General features: G+C 33.4%; 1 protein-coding gene across 2 annotated transcripts in view; it reads right to left on the bottom strand.

Annotated features, from left to right (window-relative positions):
• TENM1 (teneurin transmembrane protein 1) overlaps positions 1-15159 on the bottom strand; it is a 1301460-nt gene that overhangs the window by 725842 nt on the left and 560459 nt on the right. The gene's annotated exons all lie outside the window — the stretch shown is intronic.

The raw sequence follows: 15159 nt of genomic DNA, 5'->3' as shown, positions 1-15159 counted from the left end.
TTATTCAATAAACAATAACACACGTCCAGCCTTACTGTATTAAACTCTGCCTAGTAAGATAATAGAAAAATGTAAAATTGAATTGGGTTAAAAATGAACTTTTTAATAAATGGACATGTAAAGAACATTTTATACTTGAAGACTGAATATTAACCAACATATCTAAATATTAAAAAGCATTTATTCATGTCTACTTTATAGTCTTCTAACCTACATAATTTTCACTATTGTTATGTTGAAATGTTCTGACTTAATCAAAGTCATTAGTGCCTATGAATAAATAAACGAAAATGTATGTGCCATTTCACAGGTCTGTAATACTTTCATATATTTTACATTTGACAACTGGTATCCACATTTTCTTGTATTTACCTTAATAAGTCATAGTTCTTAATTGAAATCAGGATAAGCCTTAACTATACAAGCATATACTATACTTTTATTGATGACTTTTTTGTCTTTTCTTACCTGATTTGGGCATTATCTGTCATTTAGAAAATATATATACAAATCCGTCTTTTCTATCTACTATTAGGCATGACTTAAATGCACTGCTTTGTGTGAAATTCTCCAGCCACAGAAATAATAACTCCATATAAAAAATTACTAAAATTGAATGATTGATGGAGCTGTTATGATGAGCCATGCTAGAAATATAGATTTTTTAAAAGGATAGAGTGAGAAAAATGAGAGACACGTAACAAGCTGGAGGGTTCTGAGATCTTTATTTTCTTCCTTTTAAGGAATCCTTGAGAACTTCACTGTTTGTGGTTACATTTCAATTTTAATTTTGCAGTAATTTTGCAATCAGAAATTAAGTTCTCTAAAAGATCATGTTGACAGGTAAAGAGGAAAAAAGGAAGTTTCAGTTTCTGCCCTTCTATCCAATCAGATTGTGTTTCCTGTCAGTTTTACATTTTGGATTCTTTTGGAAATGGCAGTCACAAGTACAAGAGGGAAAAGAAGACTCTTGGGGTGGGGGTGAAATAAAGGCAAGGGGAAAGAAAGAATTGTGTGTAGGAGGGTTTTTTCCAGCTCTGTGTTATGGGGGAGAGGTGTGGAAGGGGGAAAGGAGTAAAGTCAGTAATAAAGTCATTATAGGAAGAAATGTCCTTATACTGAGGAACTATAAAGGGATGCTATGTAATGTGGTGGGACTTGTAGGTTTTTGTTTTTTTTTAAATAGTTTGTTATTAATATATTATCATATTGTGTCCTAGAGACACATTTTACTCACTGTCATTTCAATTTTGACTGGCAATTGTCCTTCCTTCTAGAACCTAAGCTGTTAAAGCCAAATTTAGTAAAGGAGGTCATATGTGAAATGAGCCTAAACAGTCTTGCAGGTTACTATAGTTTCCATACAGAACATTTTGCTTATGCTTCCTCTGGACTTGCCACTCCAGGGAAACCTTGTCACCTTAAAGCATCCTTTAAAATATAGATGGGAAGGCCCATAAAGAGTTGATCATGGTAACGATATTTAAATGGCAAATATTAGATTCTTGGTACAAAATAAATATGGGTAATAACAGGGAAGTTAATTCCCAAGAGAAGGGGATAATATACATAGCACAGATACTCTAGTTGTTTCCAACATGATAAATGATGCCAAGAATTAGTCTTTTGCTTATCAAAGTCAGTAGGTTGAGAACAGAGTTATTAACATTGGGGCTTTCTATTATCTACCAACATTTGATGGGCATCAAACAATAAAAGATAAGATCATTCTTGAGCTATCACCTCAGAAAAATAAGAAAGAATCTTTTTGAATAGTGTTTTTGAAACTTTAGGTAGTGACCCATTAATGGGTTGTGAAATCAATGTATAAGGTCATGAAAGGCATGATTAAAACAATAGAAAAAAAATAATGGGGTAGGGAAAGGTAGGGTAGGATGGGATGGGGCATAACAGAAAGGAATGGAGTACGGTAGGGGAGGGGAGGGGAGGGTAGAGTAGGGGAGAGGAGGGTATGATAGACTAGAAAAGAATAGGATAAGATATCTCAGTGCATTGCATGTAGTGTTTTTTTTGAAACTTTTGCTTAATACATATATTAACCACATGTACATATTAATACATATATTAAATACATATATTAATACATATATTAATACATATATTAATATATATTAATACATATATTAACCACATATACACATATGTGTTTACTGGGTTGCAATGGAAAATGTATTTCTTATTATGGATCACTGCCAAAAACCTTTCAGTTACTCGTTTAGGAGCCACCTCTACATCTCACAGAGAGTAGAGAAAAGCTTTACTCATGATCACCGATCTGACAGAAGATTACTTTTATCTGAGGGAAAAACCACATTTATCTCATTCTCAGGAGAACAAATAATTCTCAACTGGGAAAATGATATGTATAGATGCATATGAATCTTGAAGATGGTTAAAAAAATCAGTAAGACGGAACAGTATAAACATAAAAGGAAAGAAAAAGAGAGAAAGCTCCCTGTGAAAATAGAAGGGCAAAAGTAAAAATAACCCAAATGTCCATCAACTAATGAATTTGGATAAACAGAAACCATACAATGGACCATTACCTGGCAACTAAAAGGAAAGCAATGCTAATGAATGTTATGCCATGGACAAATCTTGAAAGCATACTAAGTGAAAGAAGCCAGACACAAAATTTCACATATGATTCTATTTGTATGAAATGTCCAGTATAGGTAAGTATATGGAGATAGCAAGTAGATTTGTGTTTTTTGGGGGTTGGGAGACAGGGGCCTAGAGGTGTCATAGCTAAAGGGTAGGAGGTCTCTTTATGAGGTGATAAAAATGTTCTAAAATTGACTGTGGTTATGGTTGCATATAACTGTGAATATACTCAAAACCATTGAATTACATGTGACATGTAAACTATATCTCGATAAAGCTATTTAAAAAAAAAAAAAAAACAGAAGAACATTCTTCCAAAAACAACAGGTTCAGAAGCAATCTGAGTATTAAGCACAGGTCAGAGGTAAAAACCACTAGGCCAAACAGTGGTGGTGAGCTATTGTTATTCCTAGTCAGTAGTTTTCAACCTTCTTTTTGTAAATCTGTATCTTAAATTTTGTAAACTATCTCTCTCCAACTCTCATGTTTTGAGTGAGGTTGACCCCATTCTTAGCTCCACAGGTGGGCAATGGGCCTAAACAATCAGCAAATCTCACTCTTTTGGATATGGTGATTGTTTCAGGGTTGGGCAAATGACTAATCTAAAGGGAGTTTCTGGGAAAGAGTAAGGTTTTCCTCCCCCACTAGAAGAGTTACTGCCACCAACTACACAGCCTGACAATGTGACTAACACTCAGATAGTAGACCTGAGCCAAGAGACAGAGATAAATAGGATATTGGTTACATAAACAGAGTCCTGATCAACACATACCTGAAGATATCTATCTATCTATCTATCTATCTATCTATCTATCTATCTATCTATCTATCTCTATATATATGTGTGTGTATATATATATATATATACACACACACACATATATATATATATATATATATATATATATATATATATATATATATATATATGGCCAAACATCCACCTTGTCCTTAGGCCAGATTGAATTGGGTAATCTGTCACTCTCAAATTAAAAGATACTAACTAATATACATACTAATGCATACGTGTGCACACACATATGCATACATTTATACAATAAAATTTTAAAAATACAAGATGTTTGCCGTGAGGAGAATGAAACTAGCTAAAAACCACAAGAAAAAACATAATTTATTTGAAAATGATACCAATCCTGCTACAGTAGTCTTCGCGAACTATCACTTTATCAACTCAGTTCAAGTGCAAAACCACCACCACCTACTAATCACAGCATATAGAATTATTGCAGAAATGCATTAAAAATGAACTCACCAAAATTAGAGGTGCCACTCTCAGTTTCCAATCAGATCAATATGGAAACAAGTGGGGGATAGGGAAAAACAAAAACAAAACAGGGACCTAAGAGCATGTCTTATATAATAAGTTAGGTTAGTAACCGTTCAATAAATATATGTATTTACAGAACAGACAGCTATGGTAGTAATTGTCTGATTCGAAGAGGCATCAATAAGTGTCCTTTTGACTAACAAATACATTATTAAATAGCTTCACTGCCTGAAATCAATGAATAACTATTTATGCTGCATGTCTACATTTGACAAAGCATTGTGATGAGTACTGTCAAAGAAGTACAAGGCATTCTTCTTGTTCTCAAGAAGCTTATAGACTAGAAGGAGAGATAGGAAAACACATGTACACACATGCACATAAAAAGAACAATGACAGATAATATAGATATCATGGAGTTAAGAAAATAGAGATACTACAAAATACTCGTATGAGTACTGCAAGAATTAAGAAAAGGAGGTCAATGTGGGCTGGAATACATAGCAAGCAGATTACTGATGACCCCATATATACGAGATACATTTTGAACAGGGGATAAGATATGGCTAAGTATAGAAAAGATTTGAGCCTATTCTGAGTAGAACAACCTAAGCAAGGTCAAGAAGACACAGAACTGACTATAACAGAATTTTCACTTTAGAGAAACTAAATTGTAGAGATTAAGAGGAGTCAGATTATGGATTATTTTAAATGCCAAAAGATTATGGATAATTTTAAATACCAGAAGGGAAATTTAAACTTGTTATAAGAAAAATTAGGAAATAAAATTAAGTTTTAGAAGAAAGAAATGATGTGATAAAAACTGAATTAAACAACATAAATTTACTATAGAATAGGACATGAATAGGCAACTGAATGTGTTTTGGGGAAATTCACCGTGATGCTGTAAAAGTCATTCAGTCACAAGATCATAAAGGCCTGGACAAGCTTGGTTGTTGTGGAAAGAAGACTGGGGATGGATAGGGCTGGAATTTCAAAAGTATAATGCATAAAACTTAGTAGCTATAAGGGATGAAGCTTTAGGGTTCAGAGCCCGGAAAAAAAAATACAATAGGAAAATGTAAGATATATAGTTCTTACATGTAAGCTTTATAGTTCAAGGCCTAGAAAATAGGGACAATAGCAGGTAATTGCACAGGGCTGAAATCCAAGTGTAGACTAGGCTGCATTCTCAGCAGGGACTCAGGTTCCTTGTCCAAGATCATTTATTTTATTAGAAGAATTCAATTCCTTGTGGCTGTAGGATTGAGGTTTCCCATTTTATTGCTCTCTGTTGGCCAAGTACCACTCTCAGCAATTAGAGATCACTCTCAGATCTTTGCCCCACAGCTTCCTGATCTCAGCAACAGAGAACCTTCTTCACATCAAATCCCTCTCACTCTTCGGAATTCTCTGACTTTTCCTTCTATTACCAGCTACTCTATGCTTTTAATGAACTCATGCAATTAGGTCAGGCCCACTTGGGCACTCTCCCAATCTTAAAGTCAACTGATTAGTAACCTTAATTACATCCACAAAATTTATTTTGCCATGTAAACTAACATAATTCAATAGAAACATCAGGGATTAGAGATCATAGGGGTCATCTAAGAATTCTGCCTACCAGATATATGGTGTGTTTTGTGATACAATCTGAGAATTTATTCCTTGTAGTAGATGAGTATATTAATAAGGATTAAGTTCAGCTCAAAACGACAGAAATTTGTTTCTTAAACAAGATAGAAGGTTATTTCTCTCATGTAAATATATGAATAGGTAGTTCAGGATTGGTATGGCAGTTTCACAGTCATTAAATCATTAATGACTCAGGTTCCTTCCATTTTATTGTTCTGAAATCATCAACACATAGTTTCCATCTGTGACCCAAAATGACTGAGATAGCACCATTCATATGTATTCCAGCTAACGAAAGGGAAAAAAGAAGAAGTAAGACAAATACCCATGGTCTTTAAAAATATTTCCTAGAAGTTGTACATATCCATTCTTCTTCTATTCTATAGGTCACAACTTAACCACATGACCAAATCTAGATGTAAGAGCCCCTGGAAAATTAAATTTTGTCTATTTTGGTGACCAGATGCTCAACTGACATTTGTAGGCTCGTTATTAAGTAAGAAGCACATAATAAACGTCGAGGAAAACTATATGTTTCTGTCACAATGTGTTTACCTCATTAACGATTATTAATATGATTGCTTTTTGTGTTTCATTATGTAACATTTCATGTTTTTGACATATTTTATTGCTTCTTTTCTCTTCTTTGATATGGCATATATTTTCTCTGTTGTGTGTATTATGTGAGCATGTTTCTTCTGCTAATGTGGAAATTTTGTATTCTGTTTTTCAGTTCTACTAGTACCTACTAATGATTATCTTTGTAGTTACAGATTTATAAAATATTATATAATTTTTATTTATTCATGCTTATAGTTGGTATTAGGGAAAGGCAACTGAGGCTTTTAGGACACAGAATTTAAGAAGGTACTCTTTTGTGTAAGCATAGTGTTGGCACCTGAGATTGGGTGCTACTTGAAATTTTGTGCCCTACATACCTTTCTTTCTTTTTTTTTTTTTTATACAATATCTGAGGTCATTGCCCCTTTTTAAAATTAACATTTTTATTTTGAAAAATAAACCTAGAGAAAAACGTGTAAGACCTACATTTACAATTTAACAAATGGTTAAGAAGTATATACTCTGTACCCATCCCTCCCAACACACACATTACTAGCATCGGGAAGCTCCTTCCTTATATATTTTGGCAATCATAATGACGTTTAATTTCTAAAATCTATTTTTTTTCTTTTTTATTTAGTAAAGTTTATTGGGGTGATGATTGTAGTAAAGTTACATAGATTTCAGGTGTACAATTCTGTATTACATCATCTATATATCACATTGTGTGTTCACCACCCAGAGTCAGTTCTCTTTCCATCACCATATATTTGATCCCCTTTACCCTCATCTACCACTCCTCTCCCCCCTTACCTTCTGGTAACCATTAAAGTATTGTCTGTGTCTATGAGTTTTTGTTTCTTCATTTGTTTGTCTTGTTCCTTTGTTGTTTTCAGTTTTATAGACCACATATCAGTGAAATCATATCGTTCTCTACTTTTTCTATCTGACTTATTTTGCTAAGCATAATACTCTCAAGATCCATCCATGTTGTCACAAATGGTACTATTTCATCTTTTCTTATGGCATAATAGTATTCCATTGTGTATATATATACCACAACTTCTTTATCCAATCATCTATTGAAGGACGCTTTGGTTGATTCCATGTCTTGGCCACCATAAATAAAGCTGCAATCAACATCGGAGCACATATATCTTTACAGACAAATGTTTTCAGATTTTTGGGGTAGATACCCAGGAGAGGAATTGCTGGGTCATTTGAGGAACCTCCACACTGCCTTCCAGAGTGACTGCACCAATCTAGACACCGTTCTTGTCTCACATTTCATGAGTTCTATTTTTAACTCGAAGGACTTTGTAGGCACTGATTCACTGTCTTCTAGTTTTGAAGGCTATTGTGAAGTAGTTTCAGGGCTGCCTTATGGATTCTTAATTGTTTTTCCTGGATGTGCTAAATATTATTGAACTACATTCACTTTACCAGGATGTGTTTCAGTTTGATCATCCTTTTAACACTTTTCCTGGAATGTGTTGTGCTTTTTCAATCTAAAAATTCAAGGCATTTAATATCTAGAATGTTTTCTTGAATTATATCTTTGTACCTATTTTTTGTTTGTTTATTTTGTTTGGTTATCTACTTTGGGAATAACACTTAGATTTAGATCTCTTAGATTTGGATCTCTTTTTCCTATCTCATAGAATTAGTTTTCTTTCTCTCTTTAAAACTATTTATAGGTCAAATAAAAGAAAAAACTATTTGTTTATTCCATTAGTTTCCTTTGCTTTTCTCTGTCCTGTTCTTCATGTCTTACTGTATATTTGGCAGTATCTGTTCTTCTCAGTGCTGCTTCCAAAGTTTGCTTTATGACCATGATTATTTTTCATGCTCTTTTGTTACTTTCCTGTTCGCCACTGTCTCAAATTTTATTACTTTCTGTTGTTTCTTATACTATGTCCTTTCGTGGTAATATGTTTGTGTTTTAATTTTAAACAGGTTTCTATAATCACATGGCTATGACATTCACATTAAAACATTTGTGATTGAAATATATTTTATTCTATGTGCAAAGCTAGGATTGTTTCTGCAATAAGGTAAATATCTTCAATGACTCATTTGTGGAAGTTCACTTAGTCCAACTTAATGAAGACTATATCCTTCGCCTACTGACAGGAACACTGTCCAAAAATATTGAGGCCGTATTTCTGGATCAGACCATGCTTGTTTGAGCAGATGTAGCAAGAATGAGAACCTGAGCCAAATTTTCGTGGATGGCATCAGTAGAGCTGCTCTCTTGGATGCAACGAGGTAAAAGACCATGGAAATATGTTTTGTTCCAACTTTATTTCTGCTGGGGGACAACATTTGTCTGGTAAATACTTATCTATCATTTGTTTTTCATATTCATTTATATTTTTTTGGCCGTTCTTTGTATTGACGATGTTCTTGTTCCATTTAGACTATTACTTGTCTTTGAATGAGGCTAGTTCTTCCTAGACCAGCTATTAGTAGTAGGTTCATGTAGGGGACAGGCCACATAGTATTCCTGACTAACAGGAATTCTCCGTGGTTCAGAGTGAAGCTCCTTTGGACATTGTGTATGTGTGCGTGTGTGTGTGTGTGTGTGTGTGCATGCACGAGAGAGAGAGAGAGAGAGAGAGAGAGAGAGAGAGAGAGAGAGAGAGAGAGAGAGAGAGCATTATTTTATCTTTCATTTATCTACCATCAATGAATATTGGAAGCTATAGGTCTCTCTCCTCTATTATTCCTCAAAATGATTACTGCAAAAATGATGTATGTACATGTATGTATTTCCTTGTTCAGACTTGAACTCACTTTGGTCTATGGAAGCTTCCACAACAGTCTGTAGATCCTACTCCCATTTTTCTAAATAAAGGACTGTTGGTTTATTTTACAGTTTGAGCTGATTACTTTGGGAAAGTATGAGGTGAGATTAAAAAAAAAAAAATACAGTGAATGCTGCTACCGAGTGCCATCCAATGGAAAGACAGGGATTTTCAATATGGGAAGCAGTGCGTGGAAACTTAATTACAATGCATAACAAGTTTCAACTTGTTCGGTGCAGTCATTTGGGTGTGAACTATGATTGAGAGAAGGTGTGTTTTAAAGTGTGCCATAAATCATCCTCCATCATGACAACACACTGTCACACATAGCTTCTAGTATATGGCAATTTCTGTCAAATAAAAACATTATGGTGTCCTTATCCACCCTATTCACCTGATCTGGCACCATATGACTTCTGGCTCTTTCCCAAAGTCAAAATGACCATGAAACATAGATGTTTTGAATCAATTCAGGACATCAAGGCAGCCACGACAGTGCAACTAAAGACACTCACGAAAGAAGACTTCCAGAACTGCTTCAGAAAGTGGCAAGAATGATGGTATAAGTGTGTTGGAAGCAAGGGGAAGTATGTTGAGGGGGATTAGTGGCAATGTGTCTTTTACTGCAATCATTTTTTTTAAAAAATTTAAACATTCACTGTATTTTTTGATCACACTTTGTATCCTCTGCCTTGTCTAAAAACTTGTCATTTTAGGCATCTTCTTACACTCCTTGATCATTATGACACTTGGCAATCTTTATCCATTCATTATGCTTCATACATAAAGTTATTCTTCTTGTTGTATTTGGGTAATTTCAGAGAAGAGAAAGGGAAGGATCAACTTCACTCTGCCATTCTAAAAACGTAAGTCACCTCAAGGTTGTCCTTATGCCAAAATGTTTTTCTTCTCTGCCAGTGTGACACTTATCCTTTAAGTCGTAGCTCAATTGTCATATGCTCTATAAAGCTTTATCTGACTTCCTAAAGATAACTTAGGCACTCTTTCCTTTGTGTTCTCATTGTATGTTGCACATAGTTAAAATATAGGACATACTATTTTTAATTGTAATTGTTTGCATATCTGTCTTTCTACCAGTCTGAGTTTTCTAGGGCAGACACTGTGATTTATTGGTCTTTTTATTTCCACAACTTGTTTGACAGATAGTTGGTGTTCAATAAATATTGTTGAATTTATGAATGAATTCCAATCCAAGTTTTGCAATGCCATAAGATTTATCTTTCTAAAGTACAAATCTTATAACATTGACAAATAAATTGGTGGTTCCACCTTTTCAGGAGAAAAATACTCAAACTCTTCAGCATGGAATAATGAAGCTCTTGCAAACTGCCCCAAATGATCTTTAAATATCATCTTTATCTGACTGTTAGCATGCTGTCACTTAGCTGGACTCAATTTCTTACAGTCTCTAAAATATGCCATGTCCTTTAATGGATCTGGGTTCATACGCATACTGTTCACTCTGCCCAAAATGACCTTCCTTTCTTTTTCTGCCTGCTGAATTTGTATTCGTACTTGAAATATCACTTTCTATGTGAAGCCCTCCCAGATTTTTCCAGTTTATTTCCTTTTCTAGGCATTCATCAATGCATTCTGCACATACATATTTATTATAAAACCTACTACATCACACCATAATTATTTCTTTATCTACTCCCTCATTCTGGCCACTAAGTGTGAACTTCTCAAGATCAGGGAAAATGTCTATTCATTTCTAGGTCCCTGGTCTTTTGCACACGGTAGTGATTGACAAATGCTTGTTGAATAAATAAATTAATAAATGCTAACATATGTTTTCACTTTAAATCTGAAAAAGAATGTTTTCTACTTGTACCTTTCAGACCCTTCAAATGACTATATTCATTGAATCAATTCTGGATATAAATAATGACTTGTAGAAATCATTTCATGAGCTTTCTCTTATAGAACTTTTCAACTACTTGGCACTTGCCTACTGACTTGCATTTGAGTTTCTCCTAGTGTGGCTTATTTCAGTAATCTTAACTAATGAATTGGATCAACTATACAGTGATCCAATCAAACCCGTGGTGATTGGCTGTCTTGATAATCGGGAAAAAATATTAATCTAATTCTGGTCAATTGGCCTAGTTGTATAGAAATAGGCTAATAATGCCAAAAGTAATGCCAATTTTATAAGCACCATTAGGTCAAAGCTGGTAAGCAAAAGTCCTGTGACCACATTTGTTTTTAATCCTTATTTCCTCTTCCACTTCTCATCTCTATTCTATAACAGTGCCTTGCTCCCAAAGGAAATTTAAAAATGTTTTAAAACTTCAAAGATCTCACAAAATGGTAACAATGCTTCGTGTAATATCTGAAGTAAAGCAACAACTTGATTCTTATCTCTTTTTAATTCACTTGTATATGCAGCATGCGACTAATCATATAGTAGGGCTATATGGTCACAATGGCTTGGCCTATAGCAGATTAAGATTGCAATATTTATACTTAATAGCCCAATCATATATGCATAATACATTTTTCTATTTTAGAAAACGTTTTCTAGATGAAATTCATTTCCCTTTTGAACCAATAAAACTAAATTTAACTCAATTTCTTACTAAAATCACCTCTTTTATAAATATGTTCACCATTTTTAACTTAATTTTTTGGCTAGAGATACCAGGGAATTTAAGTATTTATGGAGTCTAGATGAGCAATTAAACATATTAAGGCTTCAATTTGGTATTGGGTACATTATGTAGGAAAACATTTAGTACTAACTAATATATATATATATATATATATATATATATATATATATATATATATATATTTTTATATATATATATATATATATATATATATGTATATTTCCCAAATTGTGTAAAAAATTTGAGGTTCATTTCTTTATTACACTAATAATCTCTGTTGAGGTGTAATATCAATATAATAAGACTTTAAATTTTGCAAAATACATAGGATAAATATGACCATTAATTAAAATTTGTTCATAATGCAGTATATTGAGAAATGGTCTTTACTGGAGCAAGTATTTGGTTTTCTTATGTCCGTATCCCTCTTGGTTTAATTAAAAAATGTTATTTTATTATATCTATGTCAGAAAATGTGACATTTAACACAACTAATTTATTTAACAACAACAAAAAAAGATGAACAAATTGTTGACCTAAATTTTTTACCACACATTTTGCATACTTCATAGTGCACACCAATCACATAGAGTTACAGGATAAAGCAATTAAAAATCTTAAGAAATTAAAAATAATCAACACTGAATACTTTTTTACTTCAAAAACTGCAAATTTTCCCTTTCCTGTAAAAGGGTATTAAGTTTAAATTGCACTAGAAATAGGTGCACCTTAACCCAACAAGCAAAATTCACAAATTATGAAAATCATGAATTTGGGGGCAGATTAATTATTTGCATTATAATGGGACCTGATTTTCTAAAAAATTACTTTCTATACTGATCTCACACAGCAAGTAAAATTATGAAATGATTTGCATATAAAGCTTTAGGAACATGCTTCATGCATGCAATAAGAGACACCTGAGTCTCAACAGAGCACTTTAAAATCTACATACTTAAACAATCTAGCAAGTTCTCAGATATATCATGATAAGGCAGCAGTGCTATGCATTAAAGTTATAAGACCTAGTGTAAACATATTATTGGAGAATGATTTTCTGGAGCAAAACAAACATTGAACTGGCATGGAGAGGGAAGGAGCCAGAATAGTGAAGAACAAGCAGCACTATTTTCTCATCCATATCAGGACTGTGTGATAAATTATCCTCTTCTCTCTCATACTGTCAAGAGAAAGCGATGTTTAGATTAAACCTCGCCAGGGCCTAAAAGGATAATTTGTCAGTATTTTCCAGTTTACTACCAATGCAGTATTGATTTGCTAGGGCACTTTTTCTATTTTATTTACACTAATTCAATCTGGAACAACTGAAACCTAACTTGTTGGAAAGCAAGATATTTCTTTATTTTAAGTCTCACAGGCCCAAGGAATAAGTTACAAGAATATATGTCCAAATTATTCTTACTAGTTCTTGTGGGTAAAGACCAACCTCTTTGGGGGCAAGCTACTATCACAGAAAACTACTTTTCTACTGAGATTTACCTTGGGCTAATTTCTTTATATAAAATTATGGTTCTTAGGAGAACATGATTTTAAAAAGTTCCAAATGATTGCCCAATTTAGCAGACTCAGGATTGTAGTTCTAGGCAGCAGCTCAGAAAAGAGAAGTAAAACAGAAACATCTTGAGAAACCTTGAGAAACCTTGTGCTGATGCTGATAAAAATGACAGTATTAGTTTGATATACAAAGGACAGAGTTAAGGGACATAACTACACTTGAGAGAAAAGGTAAAATTACTTTCTATATCCTTACTGCTCCCTATGAAAATTATAGAAATTAACAGATTATCCTATAGATCCAAGACTAAAATGAAAGCAGCCAAAGGTTAAAATAATTCAAGTTAAAAAAAATATCTTTAAGTACTTAATCCATGGAACTACTATTATCTGTTTTCTTTCATTTCTTTCCTTTTTGTGGTTGTTTTCTTTTGTTTTGACTCGTTTTTCCTTCCTCAGTACCTCAGTATCAGTTATATCATTGTTTTGACACCAGTAAGTACAGAAGGACTGGTGAAAATATCAAGAGTTGATGGGTTTATGATTTGTTCAAGACTGAAATGTTAAACTTTCATTTCCCACTCTTTTTTCAATTTTTACAGACATTTCCTCAAACTCTGACATAACTCGGGATTAGTAAACTCTCATTTTAATATCTTCTTACACTTTCTTTTAATTTTACTTTAGACTTGACTGTCCTTAGACTCATATTTCTTGACAATTTTGAATGACTTGATTGATCAATTTTAATTGGAATGCCTTTTTAAAAAAATCAACTGATGCATTATTTGATAAAATGTGGTTTTGCCTTCATAAACAAAATGTTTAATAGTTACTACTGGAATGACCAGAAAATTCAGTCAGACAACATACCAATGTAGGCAATGTCTTAAATGAATCATGGTAATTTGACAATTTTTATGACTTGCTTTTTTTTTTTTCACATTTCATGTCACCACCTATAAGTGATGCCATATATCTTTTACTTTTTTTTTATTTAAAGTTTATTGGGGTGACAATTGTTAGTAAATTTACATAGATTTCTGGTGTGCAATCATGTAATATATCATCTATATATCACATTGTGTGTTCACCACCCAGAGTCAGTTCTCCTCCCATCACCATGTATTTGATCCCTTTTACCCTCATCTACCACCTGCCTTCCCCCGAGCCTTTGGTAACCTCTCAACTATTGTCTGTGTCTATGAGTTTTCATTTCTTCATTTGTTTCTCTTGTTCCTTTGTTGTTTTCAGTTTTATAGACCATATATCAGTGAAATCATATGGTTCTCTAATTCTTCTGTGTGACTTATTTCATTTAGCATTATAATCTCAAGATCCATCTATGTTGTCGCAAATGGCACTATTTCATCTTTTCTTATGGCAGAATAATATTCCATTATGCATATATACCACATCTTCTTTATCCAATAATCTATCAAAGGACACTTTGGTTGTTTCCATGTCTTGGCCACCATAAATAAAGCAGCAATGGATATATCGGAGCACATATATCCTTACAGATAATTTTTTTTCAGATTCTTGGGGTAGATACCCAGGAGAGGAAATGATGGGTCATATGGTAATTCTATTCTTAATTTTTTTGAGAAACCTCCACACTTCCTTCCATAGTGGCTGCACCAATCTGTATTCCCCACCAACAATGTATGAGGGTTCCTTTTCTCCACAGCCTCTCCAACATTTATTATTACTTGTCTTGTTGATGATAGCCATTCTAACTAGTGTGAGGTGATAGCTCATCGGCAAAATAAAGAGGCAACCAACTGAATGGGAGAAGATTTTTGTGAACAACACCTCCAATAAGGGGTTAATATCTAAAATATATAAGGAACACATACAACTCAAAAACAAAAAAACAAACATCAAAAAAACACAGTGCAATTAGAAAATTGGCCGAAGACCTGAATAGACATTTCTCTAAAGAGGACATACAAATGGCCAATAGACATATGAAAAAATGCTCAACATCACGAATCATTAGAGAAATGCAAATAAAAACCATAATGAAACTTGCTTATTTTCATCAATCACTCAAAATGATACATATATGCTTATTTATTTATTTATCACC

The sequence above is a fragment of the Rhinolophus ferrumequinum genome, chromosome X (genome assembly GCF_004115265.2).
Source record: "Rhinolophus ferrumequinum isolate MPI-CBG mRhiFer1 chromosome X, mRhiFer1_v1.p, whole genome shotgun sequence".
Lineage (NCBI taxonomy): Eukaryota > Metazoa > Chordata > Mammalia > Chiroptera > Rhinolophidae > Rhinolophus > Rhinolophus ferrumequinum.
Note: the sequence above shows the minus strand (reverse complement) of the source record. Positions and strands in the feature narration are given on the sequence as shown.